The sequence below is a fragment of the Myxocyprinus asiaticus genome, chromosome 47, assembly GCF_019703515.2.
Source record: "Myxocyprinus asiaticus isolate MX2 ecotype Aquarium Trade chromosome 47, UBuf_Myxa_2, whole genome shotgun sequence".
Lineage (NCBI taxonomy): Eukaryota > Metazoa > Chordata > Actinopteri > Cypriniformes > Catostomidae > Myxocyprinus > Myxocyprinus asiaticus.
This window is the reverse complement of record NC_059390.1, coordinates 30630599-30657337: the sequence shown is the minus strand read 5'-3', so window position 1 is coordinate 30657337 and position 26739 is coordinate 30630599. Positions and strand designations below refer to the sequence as shown.

The 26739-nt window shown below is 43.4% G+C and overlaps 1 pseudogene; it reads left to right on the top strand.

Moving 5' to 3' along the window:
- LOC127436852 (xylosyl- and glucuronyltransferase LARGE1-like) overlaps positions 1–26739 on the top strand; it is an 81385-nt pseudogene that overhangs the window by 7153 nt on the left and 47493 nt on the right.

Below are 26739 nucleotides of genomic sequence, written 5' to 3'. Positions count from 1 at the left end.
AGCAGCAAGTAGGAAATGGAAGAAGTGTTTTTAGGAATAGGAAAGAAGATACAATTATTACTCGCATCCAAATAGGACATACTAGACTAAATCATTCTATGTTTAAAATAGGAAAACATGAAACAGGTCAATGTAATTATTGTGATCAGGCAGAAACAACAGGGCATGTTTTAATGAAATGTATAAAATATGGAAAAGAAAGGTTAAAACTCATTAAGGAAGTAAGAAACATGGGCGTTGAATCATTTAATATGCAAAGCCTTTTGAAAGAGCATGCAGAACAATGTAAAATATATAGTGCTATTTTAAAATATATTTAAAAAATAGGATTAGATGGAAGAATTTATTGTTTTTTAGTTTGTTTTTTTAGCTGCTTATTAGTGCTCTACACTCCAGTCCAGTTGGTGGAGGTAATGCACCGGAAGTTGGTTTGCCAACTGCCATTTAACATCATTAGAAGAAGAAGAAGAACTCTTTTTGATATCCCAAAGGGGCAGCCTATCCTGGGGGATACAAACAGAACAATTGAAAATAAGAAAAACATGTAAATGTGTTAGTTTGGCCCTTAATAGAAGTAAATTATTTTTCTGAGTTTTTTTCATGGTCTTGCCATTTGTAGGGTTAATAAAACGTATTATTTTTTTGAAGATTAGACATAGAGCAGCTTTAGAATTATTTCCTCTATAGTGACTCGACCAAGATGGCGCCAGTTTGTTGTTTGGCAAGCCGTCGCCTGGTATCTGTGCTCTCTACGCTGTGTATATTTGGCCTGTTTGTGTGTTTATCCGCACAAAAAGTTACCACGGTGCTTGCTTATAATCGCCTTTCCCTTCTCAATATACAAACTTCTGTTGAAGCTCTTTCTAACTGGAATTATGGAGGGCACAAATTTCCTGATCCTTCATTTCTGACTTTGCTACCACTAGAATTATATCGCTTACCGGATTGTGACTATCATAGGAAGAAACGCTACAGAAGACGATCAAAGCACGGTGGTGTGTTGGTGCGCGTGAGGAGTTACCTCTGCACCTGGTCTGGAGACCCAAGCTATGCGGGTTTGAGGTGTCCTGGTTCTAAACGTGGTCATGGCTGGATCTTCTACTCGCGCTCTTTCGAGCATGGCTATCCTAGTCTTGTCCCCATTATTCCAGAACAATCAAGATCGGTGCGTATGTCTAGGAGTACATCAGCTAGACTGCGCGTTTGTAAAAGAGGAGCAAACCTCTGCAACCTCCGTTCATTGGATTATCCTCCGTTGTCGGAGTCTCAACATCATTCCACCGTCAATCTACAGCCTTGGCAATGGATTGTACTGAAGTGAAGATAGCATTAATAAATATAAGATCAATCTCGAATAAGACTTTTATAATTAATAAACTATTTTTATCTCATTCTATTTATGACTGAGACATGGTTGAATACCAGTGAACTGGGTCTGCTTTTTGAAGCTTCTCATAATGACTGTAACTTTTTTAGTACCACAAGGTCATTTGGTCACGGTGGGGGTTTTACTATTTAAAAAAATCATTTAATCATTGTTCACTTTCTACAGAGTCATTTTCTAGTTTTGAAGTACAAGTTATTTAAGGTGGATGTTTGTAATCCAATTCCTTGTGTACTCATTTCCAGACCCCCAAGTACAATAAGGATTTTATAGATGAATTTTCAAATTTTTTATCTACTATTGTGCCAAATGCTGATAGGCTTTTAATTTTGGGTGACTTTAATATGCAGGTTTGCCCTTCTAAGCCCATGGTCAAGGAGTTTTTACAAATCATTGATACTTTTAATCTTACTCAGTCTGTTCTAGGATCTACACATAAACAAGGTCACACGCTTGATTTGATCCTGTCATCAGGCTTTCCGGTCTTCAATGTAGATATTGAAGAAAATGTTTTGTCTGATCATAAGCCTATTATTTTTAATATAGTCCTTTCTTGTCCTTTATTAGACCGTGTGCCTGTAGGTCGGTATGTTCACTCTTTTAATTCACTTACAGCTGGGAAATTCTCAGACACTTATATTACTTCCCACTTCACTTGTGCTATGGAATTACCTCATCTTAGTGTAAATTCTGACGAGTTAGTGAGCATGTTCAATATGGTTTGTTCTGATATTCTGGATGCTGTTGCCCCTTTTACATTGAAAAGAACAAAAATTAGAGTACAACCCTGGCTTAATAATGAAACTTCTGTTATTAGACAAAAATGAAGCTGAAAGAAAATGGAAGAGTGACAAACTACAAGTCTCGTATGAAAATGTATGAGATTGTATGATTAACTATCAAAATGCCGCTAAGACTGCTAAAGAAAAAATATTTTTCGGTATTGCTCAATGCTGTGGTGAATATATTTCCTGATCCAACTCCTAAAGCTTGTGAAAATGTTCTAACATTTTTCCATGGGTAAAATTGAAAGAATAAGATTGACTATTTCTCCTTCTTTGTTGGACCTATCTCAGGTTACACCAACTATATCAAATTGAACTGAATTTGCCCCTATATCTCAATTATTTGGTACAAATTGTCCGACATAAGCCCACATTCTGCTCCTCGGATGTTGCCCCCCAAAGCTGTTTGATCAATGGAACCGTTCCATCCAGTTTTAAACATGCTATTGTGCAGCCGCTACTCAAAAAGTCAAACCTTGATTCATCACACTTAAATAATTATCGTCCCATCTCTAAATTACCTTTCTTGTCAAAAGTTTTGGAGAAGGTTGTTTATAACCAGCTTTCTTCATTTTTAAAGGACAATGGTATTTTGGAAAAATATCAGTCTGGCTTTAGACCACAGTATGGCACAGAGTCTGCTTTGCTCAAAGTGTCAAATGACTTATTACTTTCTGTTGATTCTGGCAGTTGTGCTATTCTAATTTTGCTGGATCTCAGTGCAGCATTTTACACTCTTGATCACGGCATCCTTCTGAAGCGCTTACAGCAGTGGGTTGAGATCCAGGGTTGTGCATTAAATTGGTTCGCCTCTTATTTAAAGGATAGGACTTTTTCAGTGGAGATTGGAAACTATTCTTCATCTTATGCACCATTCTCATTTGGGGTACCATTGCAGGGCTCAATTCTGGGTCCAGTTTTATTTTCACTATACATGATCCCTTTGTACACAACTTTTCGGAAATATAACATCTCATATCATTGTTATGTGGACGACACTCTGTACTATTTTCCCCTACATTCAAAGGATATTTCTAGTTTACAGTGTCTGTTTGATTGCCTCTGGGATATTAAAAGTTAGCCAACTTTCTTCAGCTTAATGAAGCAAAGACAGGGGTTCACGTGACGCCATGCGAGAGACAGACGTGTGAGCAACTAGCTCTGCGAACTTTGCTATTTTTTAAATTATTTTCATGTTGTGATCCGGTGAGATTCGATACACCCAGTTACATACTTGCTCTATGAGGTAAATATGGCAAAGAAGTCAAAATTCTCAGACTCTGGAGACATTAAAAGACACTTACGTGTTCAAGCTGAGGCCTCTGATGGGACTGCGAGCCAGGGACTCGATTTGGATGGCACGTCGGGAGAAGATATTCAGCGTCAGTTGTCCAGCATGTCGGTGATGTTGAAGAAGGTTCTTGCTGACTTGGAGGATGTCGCTGTAATACGTCGATCGATTACGGCGATGGAAACAAAATTCTCCGAGTCGTTTACAAGAGTGACAGAAGTTGAAAAAGGAATTGATTATCTTGAGTCAACGGAAAAGGGAATTATCTGCTAATCCGCCCACGTCCAAAACAGATTTGGAATTAACTTTGGAAAAACTGGAATATTTCGAAAATATGAGCCGAAGGAATAACATACGAATTGTTGGAATTCATGAGCATGAAGAGGGCAGAGATATGATGAAATTCCTGGATGAGTTTTTCCTGAGTCTGCTCGACATAACAGGCCACAAGCTGGAAATCGAGTGAGCTCACAGAGTCCCTGCTCGCAGATCTGCTGAGAGAGACAGGCCCCGATCGATTCTAGCCAGATTTCTGAAATCATCCGATAAAGATCTCATGTTGCGCCAGGCGAGGAGCAAAGGGAAGCTTTCTTGGAAGAACCATAATATTTTCTTGTTCCCGGTCTTTGCGAATTCCACGAGAGAAATGCGATCGGTTCAAGGAATGTAAGAAACTCTTACACCAACAGAAGATCGCCTTTGCATTGATGTTCCCGGCCAAATTGAGAATAGAAACGAAGAATGGTCGCAAAGTATTTACATGTCCAAAACAGGCACTCTCCTTTATAAATACATTGGAGTAATTTTGATGTTTCTTATATTAGTGGACTGACTCACGGTTCACGGACTCTATTATCTGAGGAAGCTGAGTGCCATTTTTGTTTCTTTTTGCATTGACTCTGCCTAGCGGCTGGAGTTTGTTTTTATGGCATGACTCCAAGAAACTTTTGCATTGACTGAAGATTTTTTTTTTCCCAGCCAGATCGAGAATGGACACTTTGGATGACCACAAAATATCTACATGCTCACATAAAGGACATCTTTTATAAAGTTGACGGGCTGAGAAAGTTATGGTGTTTTTTTTTGTTTTTTTTTTTGTTTTTGTGCGGCCTCCGAGTTAGTTTGGTTCTTGATCATCCGAGGAACCGGGATGCCGGTTTTGTTTTTTGCGCTGGCTCTGCCTAACGGCTGGAGCTTGTTTTGTGGAATTACACTACATTGGGACAATTGTGGTTAAATATGTTTGTTCTTTGTGCTTATGCCTCCCAGTAGAATGATTACCTCATCTGCTGCACTCATAACAACCGGCTCACTGATCATTTGTTTGTCTGTCCGAGGAAACTGAATGGCTTTTTATCAGCTGGAGTTTATTTTGTGGAGGAACACACCTTCGAGACAGTTTTGTGAATTAATCTACATGTTTTTTCTGTTATTCTGCCTGTTGGCTGGGGTCTGTTTTACAAAGTATTTTCTGTTATGTAATTGTGCCTCACAAAATTTGAGCAGAAGCACCGGACTTGAATAATCCAATGGACTCTTTGAGTTTAAAGGGAATGACGCCGGTTGGCGCTGTCGTGCGCGGGGTTAATGCGCACGTTTTTCTTTTTTCTGTTTGTTTTGTTCCGGGGGAAGTTCAGGGTTTGATTGTTTCACTAATGGGGAATGTGGTCTGTGTAATCTTGTTTTTGACACATTCATTTTTTTATTTTTTACTATATCAATATGTCAAATGTTAAAGTGAATGGGTTATCTCTCTCCACATGGAATGTGAATGGATTGGGGCACCCCATAAAAAGAAGGAAGGTTATTTCTGTTCTTAAGCGCAAGAAATATGAAATAGTGTTTCTTCAAGAAACACATCTTTCCCCGCAGGAAGCTGAAAAATTTGGGAAGATATGGGGTGGACATGTTTTCTTTAGTGCTGGCTCAAGTAAGAGCAAGGGAGTTATTATATTGATTAATAAACATCTACAATTCCAATGTCTCAAAAAGACTAAAGATTAATTAGGAAGAGTCATTGTTGTTTTAGGAGAAATTCAGGGGCAAAGGTTGATTTTGGCTAATATTTACGCACCTAACGTTGATGATCAGGGCTTTTTTTATAGATCTTGAAGGGATGTTGCAAGCTGCTGGCATCTCTCATGACATAATATTGGGAGGAGACTTTAATCTTTTGATGGACTCAGTCCTTGATCACAGTGAAGCAAAAGTGTGTAAGCCCCCTAGAGCAACATTGACACTTCACAAGATCTGTAAAAATCTTGGTCTTGTAGATATCTGGCGACTTTTGAACCCATCTGGTAGGAATTATACATTTTTTTCATCAGTTCATAAGATTTACTCTAGATTTTTTTTTTTTTTTTTATAAATCTAAGTCCCTCATTTCATCTGTTGTTGATTGCTCAATTGGAAATATCTTAGTCTCAGATCATGCCCTGGTGAACTTAGAGATATTGCCACATACAGAGAAAAGGAAATCATATAGTTGGTGCTTTAATGTATCCCTTTTGCAAAATCCTGATTTCCAACAAATGTTAGAGACTGAAATCAATGTTTATATGGAGACCAACTGGTCCCCAGTATCCTCTGTGGGCGTGGCTTGGGAGGCACTTAAGGTGGTTCTTAGGGGCCAGATCATACAGTATGCCTCATTTATCAAAAAATCCAAAGCACGAGAACTTGTGGAGTTGGAAGGTAATATTAAAAGTGCAGAGGCAGAGCTGAAGCGCCGTATGTCATCTGATGGTCTCAGAGAATTGACCCGATTGAAAAACAGGTATAATACTATTTTGTCAGAGAAAGTGGAGTTTTGGTTGTTCAGGGCAAGACAGTCATACTTTGAGTCAGGGGACAAATTAGGGAAGCTTTTGGCTAGATATATAAAGCAGAGAGAGTCTTTTTCTACCATTCCCTCAGTGAAATCTGCTGTTGGTGAAATATTTACCTCAGCCATTGATATTAATAATGCTTTTAAAGAATTCTATCTTGATCTCTATAGTTCCACGTCTTCGTCTACTGATGAAGGTATTAGAAACTTTGTGGAACCATTAGAATTCCCTAAACTGACAAATTAGCATAAAAATTATCTTGATTCTGCTACAGAACTAGCTCCACTTTTGTTAGAAGTTTATACTGAATCATTAAAGAATGGAAAGCTTCCGCCAACCATGACACAAGCCCGGATCAGTCTGATTCTTAAAAAGGACAAAGATCCAAGCAAGTGTAAAAGTTACCGTCCAGTTTCCCTGATCCAGCTAGATGTTAAAATTCTGGCTAAAATTTTGGCTAACCGATTAAGTAAAGTTATCACATCTCTTATACATATACAATGCATCCAGAAAGTATTCACAGTGCTTCACTTTTTCCACATTTTGTTATGTTACAGCCTTATTCCAAAATTGATTAAATTCATTATTTTCCTCAAAATTCTTCAAACAGTACCCTATAATGACAACATGAAAGAAGTTTGTTTGAAATCTTTGCAAATTTATTAAAAATAAAAAACAAAAAAAAAAAAAAAAAATCACATGTACATAAGTATTCACAGCCTTTGCTCAATACTTTGTTGAAGCACCTTTGGCACCAATTACAGCCTCAAGTCTTTTTGAGTATGATGCTACAAGCTTGGCACACCTATTTTTAGGCAGTTTCTCCCATTCTTCTTTGCAGGACCTCTCAAGCTCCATCAGGTTGGATGGGGAGCGTCGGTGCACAGCCATTTTCAGATCTCTCCAGAGATGTTCAATCGGGTTCAAATCTGGGCTCTGGCTGGGCCACTCAAGGACAAAGTTGTCCCGTAGCCACTCCTTTGTTATCTTGGCTGTGTGCTTAGGGTCGTTGTCCTGTTGGAAGATGAACCTTCGCCCCAGTCTGAGGTCCAGAGCGCTCTGGAGCAGGTTTTCATCAAGGATGTCTCTGTACATTGCTGCAGTCATCTTTCCCTCAATCCTGACTAGTCTCCCAGTTCCTGCCGCTGAAAAACATCCCCACAGCATGATACTGCCACCACCATGCTTCACTGTAGGGATGGTATTGGCCAGGTGATGAGCGGTGCCTGGTTTTCTCCAGACATGACGCTTGCCATTCAGGCCAAAGAGTTCAGTCTTTGTTTCTCATGGTCTGAGAGTCCTTCAGGTGCCTTTTGGCAAACCCAGGTGGGCTGTCATGTGCCTTTTACTGAGAAGTGTCTTCCGTCTGGCCACTCTACCATACAGGCCTGATTGGTGGAGTGCTGCAGAGATGGTTGTTTTTCTGGAAGGTTCTCCTCTCTCCACAGAGAAATGCTGGAGCTCTGTCAGAGTGACCATCAGGTTCTTGGTCACCTCCCTGACTAAGGCCCTTCTCCTCCGATCGCTCAGTTTAGCCGGGCGGCCAGCTCTAGGAAGAGTCCTGGTGGTTCCAAACTTCTTCCATTTTTGGATGATGGAGGCCACTGTGCTCATTGGGACCTTCAATGCTGCAGAAATTTTTCTGTACCCTTCCCCAGATCTGTGCCTCGATACAATCCTGTCTTGGAGGTCTACAGACAATTCCTTGGACTTCATGGCTTGGCTTGTGCACTGTTAACTGTGGGACCTTATATAGACAGGTGTGTGCCTTTCCAAATCATGTCCAATCAACTGAATTTACCACAGGTGGACTCCGATCAAATTGTAGAAACATCTCAAGGATGATCAGTAGAAACAGGATGTACCAGAGCTCAATTTTGAGTGTCATGGCAAAGGCTGTGAATACTTATGTAAATGTGATTTTTGTTTCCATTTTTTATTTTTAATAAATTTGCAAAGATTTCAAACAAATTACTTTCATGTTGTCATTATGGGGTATTGTTTGTAGAATGTTGAGGAAAATAATGAATTTAATCCATTTTGGAATAAGGCTGTAACATAACAAAATGTGGAAAAAGTGAAGCGCTGTGAATACTTTCCGGATGCACTGTATGCCCCAGGAGCCTATGAAACAGTTTCAGTGGAAACTGGTTACTTACGTTGGTGTGCTGGCCTGGTGGCATCTGCTTCCTGCAGTGGGCTCCACGCTGGGGCCAGGCTGCAGGGTCGGCCTCTCCCATCTCGACCAGCTTGAGCCAAAGGCGGCGCTCCTGGACCACCAAGGTGGACATCGCCCGCCGAGAGTCTGCGGCGTGACTTTCGTCGCCCGGCGTGCAAGGTCGGTTGCCGAGCACAGCTCCTGCATCAATCCCGCGGCGGAACTACCCTCGTGCAGTTCCTTTAGCACCTTGGCTTGGTGGACTTGCAGGAGAGCCATGGTGTGCAGGGCAGAGGCGGCTTGTCCAGCGGCACCGTAAGCCTTGGCCGTCAGAGATGACGTAATCCTACAGGCCTTGGACGGGAGCTTTGGGTGCCTGTGCCAGGTGGCGGTGCTCTGCGGGCATAGGTGCACCGCGAGCGCCTTATCCACTGGGGGGGATCGCCGAATAGCCCTTGGCCGCCCCACCATCGAGGGTAGTGAGGGCAGGGGAGCTGAAAGATCGGGACCGGGCAGTAAAAGGTGCCTCCCACGACCTTGTCAGCTCCTCATGCACTTCCGGGAAGAATGGAACTGGGGCGGGGCGTGGCTGTGAGTGGTACCGTGAGCCCAGGAACCAATCATCGAGCCGCGAGGGTTCAGGGGAGAGTGTAGGGTTCCACTCTAGCCCAACGCTCGCGGCTGCCCGGGAAAGCATGTCCATCATCCCCGTGTCAGCCTGTGACTGGGCGACCACACCTGAGGGGAGGAGCCCAGCTGAGGCTTCCGTGTCCAACTGGACGAGCCCGCACTCCGATGCTGCACTCGAGCGCTCATCACCTTCACGTGCTCCAAATAAGAGGTCAAACTCGCCGTGAGACGAGCTGGTGGAATCATCCGGAAGCCCGATTGGGGTAGACAAGCATGCTGGGGAATGGGAGGTCCATGGGGGGATACCCGGCGGAGGTGGTCCCATTTGGGTCCCCAAATCGCCCCCAGTGCTAGCCGCGCTGTCCTCATACCCGTGGGTAGAAGGACCGGGGCAGGGAACCACTGGGGTGACTTGCTTTCTTACAAAGGCAAGCCGCTATCGCATCGTTGCCATGGACATGTTCTCGCAATGAGTACATGACCCATCCACGAACACTGTCTCCGTGTGGGCAGCGCCCAGACATGAAAGACAGCGATCGTGACCATCAGAAGGCGAGAGATAAGAGCACAACCAGGAATAACACACAAACGGAAAGGCATCTTTAAAATTACGCATCTTTAAAAAGACGTTCCGTGTGTGCCGCTCTTTTAGAGAAATATACTCTTTTTTTTTTTTTTTTTTTTTTTTTTAGAATATACTCTTATTTCTGCCGAAGTGCCCAGGAGCGTTCTCTGCAGTGCACCAGTGCAGAGGGGGGAGAAGCCACTGAAATGTGCCATCAGATCCAGCAGAGGTGAATGAACAGCCATGGGAATTCAGCTCAGTGAGCATCGACCGTTCGGCTCTGAAGAGAAAATCTGAATGAGTGGCCTTTTATCAAAGACCAGAGGTGTTTCGGGCTCCCAAGTGTGACCCCTAGTGTCACTACATTGACACAACGTCGAGTGAGTGACAGATAGGGAACACATTTTTCCACATGGTTTTGGGAGACTGGATATAGGTTTTTGGTGGGCTTGGATTTTTTTTTTTTTTTGTCAGAAAAGGCTTGGTCTTGCCACCCTGCCCCATAGCCCAGACAGATGAAGAATACGGGAGATAGCTATCACATGTAGGGAGCAACCAGTACTTGCCAGAAAGAGCTGCAGCTCCTTTAATGTTGCTGTAGGCCTCTTGACAGCCTCCCTGACCAGTTTTCTATTTGTCTTCTCATCAATTTTGGAGGGACGTCCTGTTCTTGATAATGTCACTGTTGTGCCATACTTTCTCCACTTGTTGATGACTGTCTTCACTGTGTTCCATGGTATATCTAATGCCTTGGAAATGTTTTTGTTGCCCTCACCTGAGCGATACCTTTCAACAATGAGATACCATTGATGCTTTGTAAGCTCTTTGTGGCCCATGGCTCTTGTAGTAGCATGCAACCAAGAAGATATCAGAAAAATCCTACAAGAACAGCTGAGATTTATTTGGAGTTAATCAGAGTCACTTCAGTTGAAGACAGGTGTGTACTATTTCACATGAACTTGATGATTGGTTGATTCTGAACACAGCCATATACCCAATTATAAAAGGGTGTGCAAACTTATGCAGTTAAATTATTCTAAGTTTTTTATTTGAATTTTTTTTTTCTCTGAAATGTGGCACTTTAGTTTTCAGTGACATTGCATAGGTTGTATTTTTTAAATTGAAGGTGTAAAAAATCTGATATGATTTATCTTTGTTTCATTTTTTACATCACAAAAACCTGCTCTTTTAACAGGGGTGTGTAGACTTTTTATATCCACTGTAGTTGGTTTTGTTCATAGCTTAGAACTCTTTTATGAAGGATTTTATGAAAGGTTTATGGTAGAAATGAATGGGAAAATACTTCTGGAACGCAGGCGGCTGAAAAAGTGGGCGTGCACTGTTGTGCTCTATTGTGTCTACGGGATGCGGGACGCTAATCCATGTGGCTTTAATGGGATAGTTCACCCAAAAAGGAAAATTATTTCTTCATTTACTTACCCTCATGGCATCCAAGATGTGTATGACTGTCTTTTTATCCCAAGAAATCACAAAAGAAAAAAAAAAAAAAAAAAATTTAATAGAAGTATCAGTATACAAAATTGGACTTTAAATTATTGGTATCAGATCGAAAAGAATTAAGCACTTGAAGAATTATATTTATAGCAACATTTCAATGTTTAAAAATGCAACTTTCAATAGATCTCCATGACTTTTTAACTTATTTTACTAAAAGTATCTTAAGGCTTGAATACCTCTGCTCCCAACCACCAGAATGTGGAAATAACATTTACCTTCTAATCAGACCCGTTGTATAAACGTATTCCTCTATGACACTGCTGTGCCACTTACTGACAAATGGAACAGCACATACCACCACCTACTGTATAGGCCTACTGTTCAATGCGTCTTTAGTGATCTAATCTAAGCCGTGTGGCACAGAAATTAGGCATACTCTTCACTTTAAATTGACTTAAACGTAGGGTGACCAGATTTTTTTAAGTCTCCGGGACACTGATTTGTGTGGGAGGTGGGGGATGCATTATCGTAAAAAAATAAACAAATAAATAACAAAAATATAATTTTGTTTTTGTTTTGTACTGCCCTGAAGAAGCTATTTGACATAACAGATACTCACATACTGTACAGTATATTCCACAAGACAAAATATTATCTACACAAATGAACCTGTTCAAAAGTTTACATTCCATTGCTTTCTTGGTTATCAGTGACTGTTTGTGTAATACTTATTCATGAGTCTCTGCTTTGTCCTAAGCAGTGAAGCTTCCCACTTTTCTTAAGAAAAATCCCCCAACTACTGTACAATTATTTGGGTTCCCAGCATCTTCTGCACATTTGAGTTCTTCCCAACAGTAGTTATATGATGTTGAGATCCAGCTTTTCACACTTGGGCAATTGATGGACTCATACACAACTATTACAAAAGGTGCAAACATTCATTGATGCTCAAGAACCAAGGGGAACATAAGAACCAAGGGGATGCAAATTTTAAACAGGATGATTTGTGTAAATTAGAGTAAATTTAGTGTTATGTAGCTTTTGAAGGGCAGTACTACATATAATCTTTTATCTTATATATATGTATACATTCTGAAAGGGGTATGAAAACTTAAAAAAACAAAAGGGGTATGCAAACTTCTATAGACTATACAGTTTGAGAAAATGTATATTTTATTTTAGATTTATTTTTTCACGATTTAACCACATTTGAGGTTTGTTTAATGTAGAAATTCCATGTAGTCTATTCTATCCATATGATGCCATATCGCATGTGTAATTATGAAATGACTTGTCATGTCAGGTGCACATTTTAACACAAAATACACAACATTAGAACCTAAACTTCAAAATACAGTCCCCACATCTCAACATTTCAGTGCTTGTACTAAGTAAAAGTGCAGTGTAGCTGTCTGAATGTGACATTGTCTGATTTACCTCTGTGATCGTGGGAAAATTAACATGAAAAGTGACAGAACACCAATCGCTTACACATTCATATGTTGCACGAAGAAATGGATCTGCTTGTTGAAACGTTCACGTTGTTGAAAATGTGTTTTTATTAGTGCATTTCTACTTGTGCTGACTGACAGGATGACAGAGCACGGGCACCAAGCGCATGACGTCATTGCCATGGTAATCAGAAACATTTCAGCGGATTTGCTGAAGACTAAAATTAAAGTTTCATCAAATCAACGTGCAACGCAACAAAATTGCTTCTGTTCTCTGCAAATAATACCAGAGACAATAGCGAGAAGGAAAATTAGGAAATGTAATTTATGAAGAAAAGAATCAGTGAGCCTGCCAGCTGAAACTGGAACAAAATTACATTTTTTAGAGAATTGTCAAGACACCAGGATACACCTCTTTAAAAACTTACTTGTGTAACCTCCGTTCCCTGATGGAGGGAACGAGACGTTGTGTCGATGTAGTGACACTAGGGGTCACTCTTGGGAGCCCGAGACACCTCTGGTCTTTCATAAAAGGCCAATGAAAATTGGCGAGTGGTATTTGCATGCCACTCCCCCGGACATACGGGTATAAAAGGAGCTGGTATGCAACCACTCATTCAGGTTTTATGCGGAGGAGCCGATATAATGTCCGGCCATTTCTGCGGGTAGTTCAGCGTTGTGGGAGGAGGGACACAATGTCTCGTTCCCTCCATCAGGGAACGGAGGTTACACAAGTAACCATGACGTTCCCTATCTGTCACTCACTCGACGTTGTGTCGATGTAGTGACACTAGGGGTCCCTATACGAAATGCCACAATTGGCTGAACTGTGTTACGTGAACTGGCGGTGTGTGGTGGGCAGACTACTGTGTGCCTCATAGCCAGCACACCAGGTCGACACGTAACCTCCCCCAACATATTTATGAGTGTCGAATGGCCCTTTTTGGGGACAAGTCGACTACCCAAAAGATAAAGACAGGCTTAACCCAGTCATGGCCTCTTTTCCCCTTCTTTTTTTCCACTCCCTAAAAAAGAAGGGGGATTATCCGACTGGGCCACCAGGTCTAGTCGGGGGGTGTCCCTCCCAAGGGGAAGACACCGCAGAGACCACACCTCGCCCAAAGAGCGAGGGGGATATTTAAGTGGAAAAATATGTCACATGGTCTTCAAGGTAGATCCTGCCCAATGGGGGAGGAGTTACTACAAACATGGAGACTGGGGCAGAGGTGTGATTCCAGAGGTGTGGGCGCGGGTGCCAGATGGTGCCCCGTCCCTGAGAAAGAAGGTCCTTCCTCAGGGGAATTCGCCAGGGGGGAGCTGTCGTGAGGAGCGTGAGGTCTGAGCACCATGTCTGGGTGGGCCAGTAGGGTGCTACAAGGACGACCTGCTCCTCGTCCTCCCTGACCTTGCACAGGGTCTGTGCAAGCAGGCTCACTGGGGAAACGCATATTTGCGCATGCCGGGGGCCAGCTGTGTGCCAGTGTCTATGCCAAGGGGGGCTTCGGCCAGGGCATACCAGAGCGGGCAGTGGGGAGGATTCTTGGGAGGCGAACAGGTGCACCTGTACCTGTCGAATCGACTCCAAATCAGCTGGACCACCTGAGGGTGGAGTCTCCACTGTCCCCTGAGGGTAACCTGTCATGACAGCGTGTCCGCTGTAGTGTTGAGGTTGCCCAGGATGTGAGTGGCTTGCAGCAACTTGAAATGCTGCTGACTCCAGAGGAGGAGACGGCGGGCGAGTTGTGACATACAATGAGAGCGCAGACCGCCTTGGTGGTTGACATATGCTACCATTGTCGTGTTGTCTGTCTGAACTAACACGTACTTGCCCTGGATCAATGGCCGAAACCTCCGCAGGGCGAGCAGAATTGCCAACAACTTGAGGCAGTTGATGTGCCAATGCAGTCGCGGACCCGTCCAGAGGCTGGTGGCCGCGTGCCCATTGCAAATAGCACCCCAGCCCATTTTGGAGGCGTCTGTCATGACCACGACGCACCTGGAGACCAGTTCTAGAGGAACACCTGCCCATAGAAACGAGAGGTCGGTCTAAGGGTTGAAAAGACAGTGACAGACCGGCGTGATGACCACGCAACGTGTCCCGTGGTGCCATGCCCATCTGAAGTGGCCTCATATGCATCAACCCGAGCGGGGTGGCCACCGCCGAGGATGCCATATGCCCCAGGAGCCTCTGAAAAAGTTTCAGTGGAACCGCTGTTTTCTGTTTGAACACCTTCAAACAGGCCAGCACCGACTGGGCACGCTCGTTCGTAAGGTGCACCATCAAGGAGACTGAGTCCAACTCCAAACCGAGAAAAGAAATGCTCTGAACCAGGAAGAGCTTGCTCTTTTCCTAGTTGACCCGAAGCCCTAGTCGGCTGAGGTGTGAGAGCACCAGGTCCCTGTGTGCGCACAACATGTCTCGAGAATGAGTTAGGATAAGCCAGTCGTCGAGATAGTTGAGAACGCGAATGCCCACCTCCCTTAATGGGACCTTCGTAAAGACGTGAGGAGACAGAGACAGGCCGAAAGGGAGGACTTTGTACTGATACGCCTAACTCTCGGACGCAAACCGCAGGAAGGGTGTCGAGGAAGGATCGAGACGTGGAAGTATGCATCCTTCAGGTCTACCGCCGCGAACCAATCTTGATGCCAGACGCTCGCCAGAATGCGTTTTTGCATCAGCATCTTGAACGGGAGTCTGTGTAAAGCCTAGTTCAGAACTCACAGGTCCAAGATTGGCCGCAACCCACTGCCTTTTTTCGGTACGATGAAATAGGGGTTGAAAAACCCCTTGATCTCGGCTGGAGGGACAGGTTCTATCGTGCCCTTCTGTAGGAGGGTAGCAATCTCCACACAAGGTAGCAGCATTTTCGTCCTTCACCAAGGTGAAGTGGACACTGCTGAACCTGGGTGGACGACCGGCGAAGTGAATTGCGCAGCCGAGTCGGACGGTCCTGACCAGCCCTCGCGACGGATTGGAAAGCGCAAGGCATGCATCCAAGTTCCGCGCAAGGGGGACCAAAGGGACAACGTCATCGGACGTACCGGCAGGTGGGGCCTCGTGGTGGGGTGGAGCTTGAGGTGCCACACCACGTCATGGCTGTGCTGAGTCTAAGGACATTGAAGAACTCACCTGGCTCCTTGTGACCACCCCCGGAACAGCCTGGGATGGGGGAGGAAGAGGCCTGTCCTCGTGACCCGTGGAGACTGTCACATCGGGGGCGGATTTGTGCCACAGCTGGGCGCTCAGGGGAGGGAGACCAACGTTGGAGCGCCAAACCTGCCAAATAGTGGTGGACAGTGGTCGTGATGATGGCCGTGCACACCAGATACGTGACCCAGGGAACAAGGAAACCGCTCTTGCTGAGCTCTTGAGTACTGCAGCCACTTGGGCATGCAGGGCAATTAAATGCAAAAGGTAACAAAAAGATGGAGAGATCTGCTTACCAGCTCCAGAGCAGCAGGTTTCATTGTCCCTGGGTTGCCCGTCTCAAGGGTGCTTTGAAGCCTTTCACGGGTTCTGGGCGGCCGCGAGACGGGTGGCGTCTGCTCCCTGCGGTGGGCTCCACGCCGGGGCCGGGCCAAAGGTGTGGGCTGCAGCGGAGCCAGTGCAGTCACCGCAGGGGGGCGCCCTTGGCGATGAGTAGATGGGGTGTGGGATCTTGAGCCACGCCGGGCAGGATATGCCGGCTAACATCCATCTACTGCTCCACCATCGAAAACTGCTGGGCAAAGTCCTTGACGGTGTCGCCGAATAGGCCCGTCTGGGAAATGGGGGCAGCAACGAATCGTGTCTTGTCGGCCTCGCCCATCTCGAACAGGTTGAGCCAAAGGTGGCGCTCCTGGACCACTAGTGTGGACATCGTCCGCCCGAGAGACCGCACCGTGACCTTCATCGCTCGGAGAGCGAGGTTGGTCACCGAGCGCAGTTCCTGCATCAATCCCGGGGCGGAACTACCCTCGCGCAGTTCCTTTAGCGCCTTGGCGGACTTGCAGGAGAGCCATGGCGTGCAGGGCGGGGCGAGGCTTTGAGCACTGCCACGAGCCCAGGAACCAATCACTGAGCCGCGAGGGTTCAGGGAAGGGCAGTGAGTTCCACTCTAGCCGACGCTCGCGGCTGCCCGGGAAAGCATGTCGTCATCTCCGCATCAGCCTGTGACTGGGCAATCGCCCCTGAAGGGAGGAGCCCAGCTGAGGCTTCCAACTGAACGAGCCCGCTCTCCGATGCTGCGCTCGAGAGCTCATCACTTTCGCGGGCTCCGAATAAGAGGTCGAACTCACTGCGAGATGAGCCGGCAGACTCATCCAGAAGCCCGATCAGGGCAGACGAGCATGCTGGGGAATGGGAGGTCCGCGGGGGGATACCCGGCGGAGGTGATCCCATTGGGGTCCCCAAATTGCCCCCAGTGCTAGCCGCGCTGGCCTCATACCTGTGGGTAAAAGGACCGAGGCGGGGAGCCTCTGGGGTGGCTTGCTTTCTTACGAAGGCGAGCCGCGACCGCAACGTTGCCATGGACATATTCTCGCAATGAGAACATGACCATCCACAAATGCTGTCTCCGCGTGAGCAGTGCCCAGACATGAAAGACAGTGATCGTGACCGTCAGAAGGCGAGAGATAATGAGCGCAACCAGGAATAACACACAATTGGAAAAGCATCTTTATAAAGACGCGTCTTTAAAAAGACCTTCCGTGTGTGCCGCTCTTTTAGAGAAATATACTCTTTTATTTCTGCCGAAGTGCCCAGGGGCATTCTCTGCAGTGCACCAGTGCAGAGGGGGGAGAAGCTGCTGAAATGCGCCGTCAGATCCAGCAGAGTATTCAGCAGTAATATTCAGCTCAGTGAGCATGACCGTTCGGCTCCGAAGAGAAAATCTGAATGAGTTGTTGCATACCAGCTCCTTTTATACCCGTATGTCTGGGGGAGTGGCATGCAAATACCACTTGCCAATTTTCATTGGCCTTTTATCAAAGACCAGAGGTGTCTCGGGCTCCCAAGAGTGACCCCTAGTGTCACTACAACGACACAACGTCGAGTGAGTGACAGATAGGGAACTAGACTTTCCCATGTAAACCGGTATGTCTGGTCACCCTAGTTAAACGCAAAGAGCAAACACTCCCTCATGCAACATTTAATGCCATGACCTTATGAATTAAAGACTTGTTGCTCCGATTTAAAACATTTTTAAGGCCTTAATTTGCGGAAGGGAAAATTAAGACTTTTTAAGACCTGCGGAAACCCTGTCAGTGATTCTCATTTCTGGTTCTGAGGTCCCACAGCACTGCACATTGTGTATGTGTAACCTATGTGATGCGTTCGGTTCATGGATCTCTCTGCTAACAAGCTGATGATTTGAATCAGATGTGTTAAAAAAGGGATCCATCCAAAATGTGCAGTGCTGTGGATCCCCAGGACATTTGTTTGTCTCTTTTGGCAATGTTGAGCTATTTGAGTGGTACAGTGTATAAAGCATTGACCTGACACTGTAAGTACACAAAGTTGTTTAAGTCCCACTGAGACTAGTGTCAGCTTGAGTCCTCACATTGTGCTTACTGCCACATATTACTTGATTTATATTAGCTTGGCCTCAGTAATTGCTGCTTGCAGCTATATTTCTTCTTTTGTTTTTGGCGATTTGCATTCTTTGTGCCTATCTCCACCTACTGGGCAGGGAGGAGAATTTATAGGAAAAATGACTTAAAGTCTGCATGAAATAGAAGTTGCGATCAAATTTACTTCCATATTGTGACAGATTTCTGAGTGAAATTGCTTATCGAACAAACAAAAAAAAAGTGTAGGGCGGGGATTTGATTTTATCCCTAGGCTGTGAAAAGTGGGCACTGCAACCGGAGTGGAGGCAGATCTGCATGCGAGTTTGCAGTCGACTCACAAACCCAAACACACACCCCTTCCACCGTGCTGCGATCTCAACACACTGATTATCTAAATAACAACATTTATAACCAGCCCATAAAAGCACACAGTATATCGCGGTCTTTGCTTACGACAAGGCTGTAGCTGTTGAGAAACGAACGTGTAAAAAATCACAATATTTCAATGTTTTAATCACACTAAATATAAAGGGAATAAAATAACACTTACTCTAAACTTGATTTTTAAGTTGAAATCATTGGCTTGTGGCTTCTTCAGAGGCATATATCATTGCTTAACAATCTCAGAGCTCATCTTGTTCTCTCAATGCAGAGAATGTTTTTATAAACATTTTACTTATTTTACTACACAAAAATAAATGGATTCACATTTAGGAGTGGTTTGTCAATTCAAATCACCCTGTGCAATATTGAAAGCACTGCAACAACACATGCAGTGTTTTACCTTGTGGATTTATTTATTTATTTATTTTGTAATATACACTCATTTCAGATGAGATGATTGCAACATGCTCCAAAAAAGTTGGGACAATCAAGTGTTTAACACTGTGTAACATCACCATTTCTTCTAATAACATTTGTTAAGTTTGGCAAGCAGAATTTTCTCCCATTCATCCATTATGCTGGTCTTCAGCTGTGCAATTTTACGGCCCTTTGTTGCCGTATTTTGCACTTCCGATCCCTCAGATGTCACCATCTTAAAAACCATCATCTGTCTTTATGGGTATCATAACATGGGCTCAGGAATACTTTGGTAAACCTTGGTCAGTCAACACCGTTGGCCGCTGCATCCACAAATGCAAGTTAAAACTTTACTGTGCAAAGCAGAAGCCATACATCAACAATGTCCAGAAGCACTGCCAACTTCTCTGGGCTCGGTCTCATCTGAGATGGAAAGTAGAACAGTGGAATCGTGTTTTTTGGTCCCACTAGTCAACAGAAAAACAGCCATCGTGTTCTTCAGGTCAAAGAGGAAAAGGACTATCCAAGCTGTTACCAGCGTCAGGTCCAAAAACAGTGTCTCTCATGGTATGGGGTGTGTCTGTGCCCATGGCATGGGCAACTCACACATCTGTGAGGGTACCATTAATGCAGAAAGATATGTAAAAATTTTGGAGCAATATACTGCCATCCAGATGCTGTCTTTTCCAGGGATGTCCCTGCATTTTCTAGCAGGACAACTTCAAACCACACACTGCCAAGATTACAAGTGCATGGCTGCATAAGCAGAGAGTGAGGGTGTTAGCCTGCCTTCCTGCAGTCCTGACCTATCTCCAATTGAGAATGTGTGGTGCATTATAAAGTGTACAATATTGCAACAAAGGCCTTGAACAATTACGTAGCTGAAGACCTGCATAATGGACGAATGTGGGAAAATTCTGCTTGCTTAACTTAACAAATTTGTTTCTTCAGTACCCAAACTCTTAAGTGCTTTTAGAAGAAATTGTGATGTTACACACTGGTAAACACTCGACTGTCCCAACTTTTTTGGAGTGTATTTGAAACATCTGATTTATTTTTTAAATGTTGTGTAGGTAATTCACTGAAACTCTCCTAAGAAGCTTCACATGAAGAACAAGCATGTGGAGTTCTTCAGGAACCTCTACCTGACTTTCCTGGAGTATGATGGGAATCTGTTGAGGAGAGAACTCTTTGGATGTCCCAGTGAAACAGACCACAACTCGGAGAACGTGAGTTTCAACCCAGTCAGTGATTCACATAACATCTACTTGAACTCTAGTCTCGAGATAAATAACTTTTGCTGGAACAAAATGTGTTCATTGACACAGCATTGTTTTATTGTTGATGTTAGGGTTGGGCAGTATGCCCAAAATAATATATTTCTTTCTTCTGTGGAAGATACAAGGAGATGTTACCATTTACTTTCAATGTATAGAAAAAGATGCAATTGAAGTGAATAGTGACTGGGACTGTCAGTTCCTAACATTTTGCCCAACATCGCATTTAAAGAAAGAAAGTCATGTGCGTTTTCATTTTTGTGTGAACTATTCCTTGAAAAAAACATAGTAATGTCTAGTTTTGGATAATCCAGGAAACCAAATGCATTACAATTGATAGTTGCTTCATCTCATTAGATAATTTTCATGTTTTTTTGGAACTTGATGGATGCAGACCAAAAGATATGATTATTCATAACAAATGTTTGAAAAGTCTGGCATCAGTGCAAAAGAGATACTTCACATTATGTAACACTTAAGTTAAAAACTATAGGCTCAAAACAGTAATGCACACTGAAAGAGCCTGTCTATGACAGTTTGCACAGTAGATTATAGTTTTCTGCTAGGTGTCGGATTTTTTAAATCACACCACAGATATAAGCAGTATAAAACGGTCCAGCAGAATTTGTACTGCAGCACAGTGTATACCCTGTCCTAGTGGATGTTGTCAATGCTGCATTGCCTGCACAATGTGTACATCCATTACTTGAGGCAAGACGTTAAAGGTTTTTATGGGTTAAAGTTTAAATTCTAGACAGTTGTCTAGAAAAGTTTGGCATGTGTAAAAGTTGGCTGTTCTGTGTGTGTGTGTTTGTTTGTAAAGTTTTTGAATTATTTGTGTGTTGTCTTTAATCTTGGCAAAATCAGAGTTGCAGATTTCTGCACACATTTTATAATTTGGAAGTTTGACTTCAAGTGGTGTTCTTTTGCACTTTTCTATGAGGAATTTGAAAAGTCTGTACGTAACCACATTTTACTTACAGTATACAGGTGCATCTCAATAAATTAGAATGTCGTGGAAAAGTTCATTTATTTCAGTAATTCAACTCAAATTGTGAAACTCGTGTATTAAATAAATTCAATGCACACAGACTGAAGTAGTTTAAGCCTTTGGTTCTTTTAATTGTGATGATTTTGGCTCACATTTAACAAAAACCCACCAATTCACTATCTCAAAAAATTAGAATACATCATAACACCAATAAAAAAAACATTTTTAGTGAATTGTTGGCCTTCTGGAAAGTATGTTCATTTACTGTATATGTACTCAATACTTGGTAGGGGCTCCTTTTGCTTTAATTACTGCCTCAATTCGGCGTGGCATGGAGGTGATCAGTTTGTGGCACTGCCGAGGTGGTATGGAAGCCCAGGTTTCTTTGACAGTGGCCTTCAGCTCATCTGCATTTTTTGGTCTCTTGTTTCTCATTTTCCTCTTGACAATACCCCATAGATTCTCTATGGGGTTCAGGTCTGGTGAGTTTGCTGGCCAGTCAAGCACACCAACACCATGGTCATTTAACCAACTTTTGGTGCTTTTGGCAGTGTGGGCAGGTGCCAAATCCTGCTGGAAAATGAAATCAGCATCTTTAAAAAGCTGGTCAGCAGAAGGAAGCATGAAGTGCTCCAAAATTTCTTGGTAAACGGGTGCAGTGACTTTGGTTTTCAAAAAACACAATGGACCAACACCAGCAGATGACATTGCACCCCAAATCATCACAGATTGTGGAAACTTAACACTGGACTTCAAGCAACTTGGGCTATGAGCTTCTCCACCCTTCCTCCAGACTCTAGGACCTTGATTTCCAAATGAAATACAAAACTTGCTCTCATCTGAAAAGAGGACTTTGGAACACTGGGCAACAGTCCAGTTCTTCTTCTCCTTAGCCCAGGTAAGACGCCTCTGACGTTGTCTGTGGTTCAGGAGTGGCTTAACAAAAGGAATACGACAACTGTAGCCAAATTCCTTGACATGTCTGTGTGTGGTGGCTCTTGATGCCTTGACCCCAGCCTCAGTCCATTCCTTGTGAAGTTCACCCAAATTCTTGAATCGATTTTGCTTGACAATCATAAGGCTGCGGTTCTCTTGGTTGGTTGTGCATCTTTTTCTTCCACACTTTTTCCTTCCACTCAACTTTCTGTTTACATGCTTGGATACAGCACTCTGTGAACAGCCAGCTTCTTTGGCAATGAATGTTTGTGGCTTACCCTCCTTGTGAAGGGTGTCAATGATTGTCTTCTGGACAACTGTCAGATCAGCAGTCTTCCCCATGATTGTGTAGCCTAGTGAACCAAACTGAGAGACCATTTTGAAGGCTCAGGAAACCTTTGCAGGTGTTTTGAGTTGATTAGCTGATTGGCATGTCACCATATTCTAATTTTTTGAGATAGTGAATTGGTGGGTTTTTGTTAAATGTGAGCCAAAATCATCACAATTAAAAGAACCAAAGACTTAAACTACTTCAGTCTGTGTGCACTGAATTTATTTAATACACGAGTTTCACAATTTGAGTTGAATTACTGAAATAAATGAACTTTTCCACGACATTCTAATTTATTGAGATGCACCTGTATGTGTAGTGGCTACTGTGCAATATGTCAAATTTTTTCTTTATAAATTGTAAAAATTTTATAAGTGTAGCGTTATTATTATTATTATTATTATTATTACATTCTCATTCTGCAACATGTTACATTCAATAATACATTGTGTATCCAAAAATCAACCATGTTCAATTGGTAAGTAGTTTTTTTAGAAGCCCCAACAGTAAATATGTGCAGTAACTTTGGAAGGAAACTGCAGATAGACTGTCACCTCCTGATTCTTTTTATTTTTAAAGATTGAACTATCTCTAATAGAAGCTTGAATATTGGTCTGAAATGATTCTTTCACCAGCTGCACTTATAATAACCTGAATAACCTGATGTACCATGGATGTGTCCCCAATATTATTGCAGCTCCAGAAGACCCTGTCTGAGTTAGATGAAGATGACCCATGTTATGAGTTTTGGCGGGAGTGTTTCACCGTGCACCGCACACATGTGTATTTCCTGCACTATGAATATGAACCGATGGCAGATAACACTGATGTGACGCTGGTGGCGCAGCTCTCCATGGACAGGTGAGAAAACACAAACACATTTACATTTTACCTGACGCTTTTTATCAGAGACACGGACACTGCAAAAAGGGCATCACTGGCAAATATTCTTAGAATACAGGCTGCTTTAATCAGATAGAAAACTGAGGAATTACAAATTGAGAAATTAAAGATTCAAAATTATGATTTAGTGGACAAAGCAGTATTTTAATGTCTCCATGTGGATCTCCATTCATATTTATCTGTGTTACCTCCATTGATGCCTTTATTTATTTACAGTATTTATTTCCAAAGGTTTCATAAGCCATGCTGAATGGGAGATCAAGTCAAGTAATCTGTTTTTGTATAGCACTTTTCACAATATACTTTGTACAATACAAGGCAGTTTTACAGAAGGTCATGCCTTAAGCTTATGAGAAACAAACTTAGTCAGTGTCCATAGAACTAGCTGTGTAGGCTATATATATTTTTTAAATTATTTACATGTTCTTATTATTAATTTTATTTACTAACTTTTACTATTTTTTTATTTTTTATTATTTGATTTGAATTTTATCTTGCTATGTTTTGCTATTGCTGTAGATAACTGAGTTTCAAGGTCTCAAAGACCACAAGACGCTATTGCTGAAGCAGTAATAAATCCCTTTTGCTTCTTATTAAAATATTGGTTGTATATGTTTCTGGTCAGGCATAGTTAGATAGCGCTTTGACAAAGATTAAACAAATTCAATAAACTATGCTAAATTGTTTTATCTCTCCATATGTATCTTGCTGCTCATCCCCTGCATCTGCCTTTCAGTTGGCAGGAGTTAATTCAAGTTTAAATTCATGGATGCAAACTCATTTAAAGCTTTTTTTTTTAGTTTAAGTTTTTAAGCTTTAATAATTATTTACAGTGACTTTAATAAGGACAATTTAGAGAATTTTACCAAACAATTTGGGTAAATTGGCTTCAAAAAAGGTGACTTTAGCTGAAAGGAAACTAGTATGCATCCCTGGTTTAAATTTCACACCAAATATGATATTTCCTGACACACAGAGAGAGAGAGATCTAGTAATAAAATATGGAGGATCAAACTCAGATGAAGAATGAATAGTAATACATGTATCTACAGTGGATGTAAAAAGTCTACACACCCCTGTTAAAACAGCAGGTTTTTGTGATGTAAAAAATTAAACATAAATCATAAATAAATCATATCAGACTTATTGCACCTTTAATGTAAAAATTACAACCTATGCAATGCCACTGAAAACCAAAGTGACACATTTCAGAGAAGAAGAAGAAGAAAAAACGTATAACTTAACTGCATAAGTGTGCACAAATGTAACGTTAGGAAAGAAGTCACGGGAGCTGGATCTAGGTGCGGCGAAACAGTATTTAATAAAATAAACAAAGTATGGAATAACGGGGTAAACACAAGAACAAAGAAAACATCCATGAGGGGAAAACACAGGAACAAAGGAAACATCAACGAACTGGTCAATAAACAGGAGGTCAAAACACATATACATATAACAACTGACAAAGGATACATAGACATCAGGGCAATAAATAAATATATATATATATATATATATATATATATATATATATATATATATATATATATATATATATATATATGTATACAGGGATAAACTAGGTAAATAGTTTAAACTAAGGGAAACACAGGTGAGAACAATATGGAACAGCTGGAAGTGATCAGGGCAGGGAATTATGGGAAGTGTAGTCCAGGGGAAACAGATGGCAGGGACAAAACACAAGGCAAGCAACAGTTTTGCCCAGAAAACCAGAGCAGATCAGGCGGATGGCCATGAGACAAAGGAGACCACAGCAGATCAAGTGGATGACTAGGAGACCCAGGAGACCAGAGTAGATCAGGTGGACGGCCAGGAAACCCAGAAGACCAGAGCAGATTAGGCGGACGGCCAGGAGACCCAGGAGACCAGAGCAGATCAGGCAGACGACCTGGAGACCAAGAAGACCAAGGGGCAGAGCCGTGGAAGGCTCGAGGGGCGGAGCCATGACAGGCAGAGCCATGGGAGGCTCGAGGGTCGGAGCCATGTCAGGCGGAGCTGTGGGAGGCTCGAGGGGCAGAGCTGTGGCAGGCGGAGCTGTGGGAGGTAGAGCTGTGGGAGGCTTGAGGGGCGAAGCCATGTCAGGCGGAGCCGTGCGAGGCTTGAGGGGCAAAGCCGTGGGAGGCTCTAGAATAAGAGTCCTGTATTACTGGGAAATGACCTCCGTGGTCGCGGGCATGGGCAGAGACTCGGGAATGACCTCTGTGGTCGTGAACACTGGCAGAGACTCGGGAACGACCTCTGTGGTCATAGGCATGGACAGGGACTCAGGAATGACCTCTGTGGTCGTGAACATGGGCAGAGACTTGGAAACGACTTCTGTGGTCATGAACATAGGCTGAGACTCGGAGACGACCTCTGTGGTCGGGAACATAGACTGAGACTCGGAGATGACCTCTGTGGTCGGGAACATAGACTGAGACTCGGAAACAACCTCTGTGGTCGTGAACATAGGCTGAGACTCGGAGACGACCTCTGTGGTTGGGAACATGGACTGAGACTTGGAAACAACTTGTGTGGTCATGAACATGGGTTGAGACTCGGAGATGACCTCTGTGGTAGTGAACATAGGCTGAGACTCGGGGAAGACCTCTGTGGTCATGAACATGGGTTGAGACCCGGAGATGACCTCTGTGGTCGTGAAAATAGACTGAGACTCGGAGACGACCTCTGTGGTCAGAAACATAGACTGAGACTCAGAAACAACCTCTGTGGTCGTGAAAAATAGGCTGAGACTCGGGGAAGACCTCTATGGTCGTGAACATGGGTTGAGACTCGGAGATGACCTCTGTGGTTGTGAAAATAGACTGAGACACGGAGACGACCTCTGTGGTCATCAACATAGGCTGGGACTCGGGAACGACCTCTGTGGTTGTGAACACTGGCAGAGACTCTGGAAAGACCTCTGTGGTCATGAACATGGGTAGAGACTCGGGACCAACCTCCATGGTTGTTTGCATGGGAAGAGACTTGGAAACGACCTCTGTGGTCGTGGACATGGGCAGAGAGTTGGAAACTACCTCCATGGTCATGTGCACGGGAAGAGACTTGGAAACGGAAGCCTTCTCCTACTCCTCCTCCGGATGGCCAGCGTAGGCAACGTTGACTCAGGCATGGAAGACTCAGAAGCCGGGATCGGGATTGAGAGAGGAGGATCCTCTGAAGTGAGTGTTTCCAATGTTACTCACAACTCACATATTCCTCCCAAGTGTAGTCTCCTGTCTCTGGCAAATCCCTCCACCTGTGAGCTAGGAGTCCAGTCTGGTAGATTGATTTCAGGTGGGAATCAGTAAACCCAGTGTGTCTTACAACGGTGCTAAAAAATGTGAGTATTCGCTGATGGGTAAGTTCGCTCGGCTCAGCTGAAAAAAGTACGCCG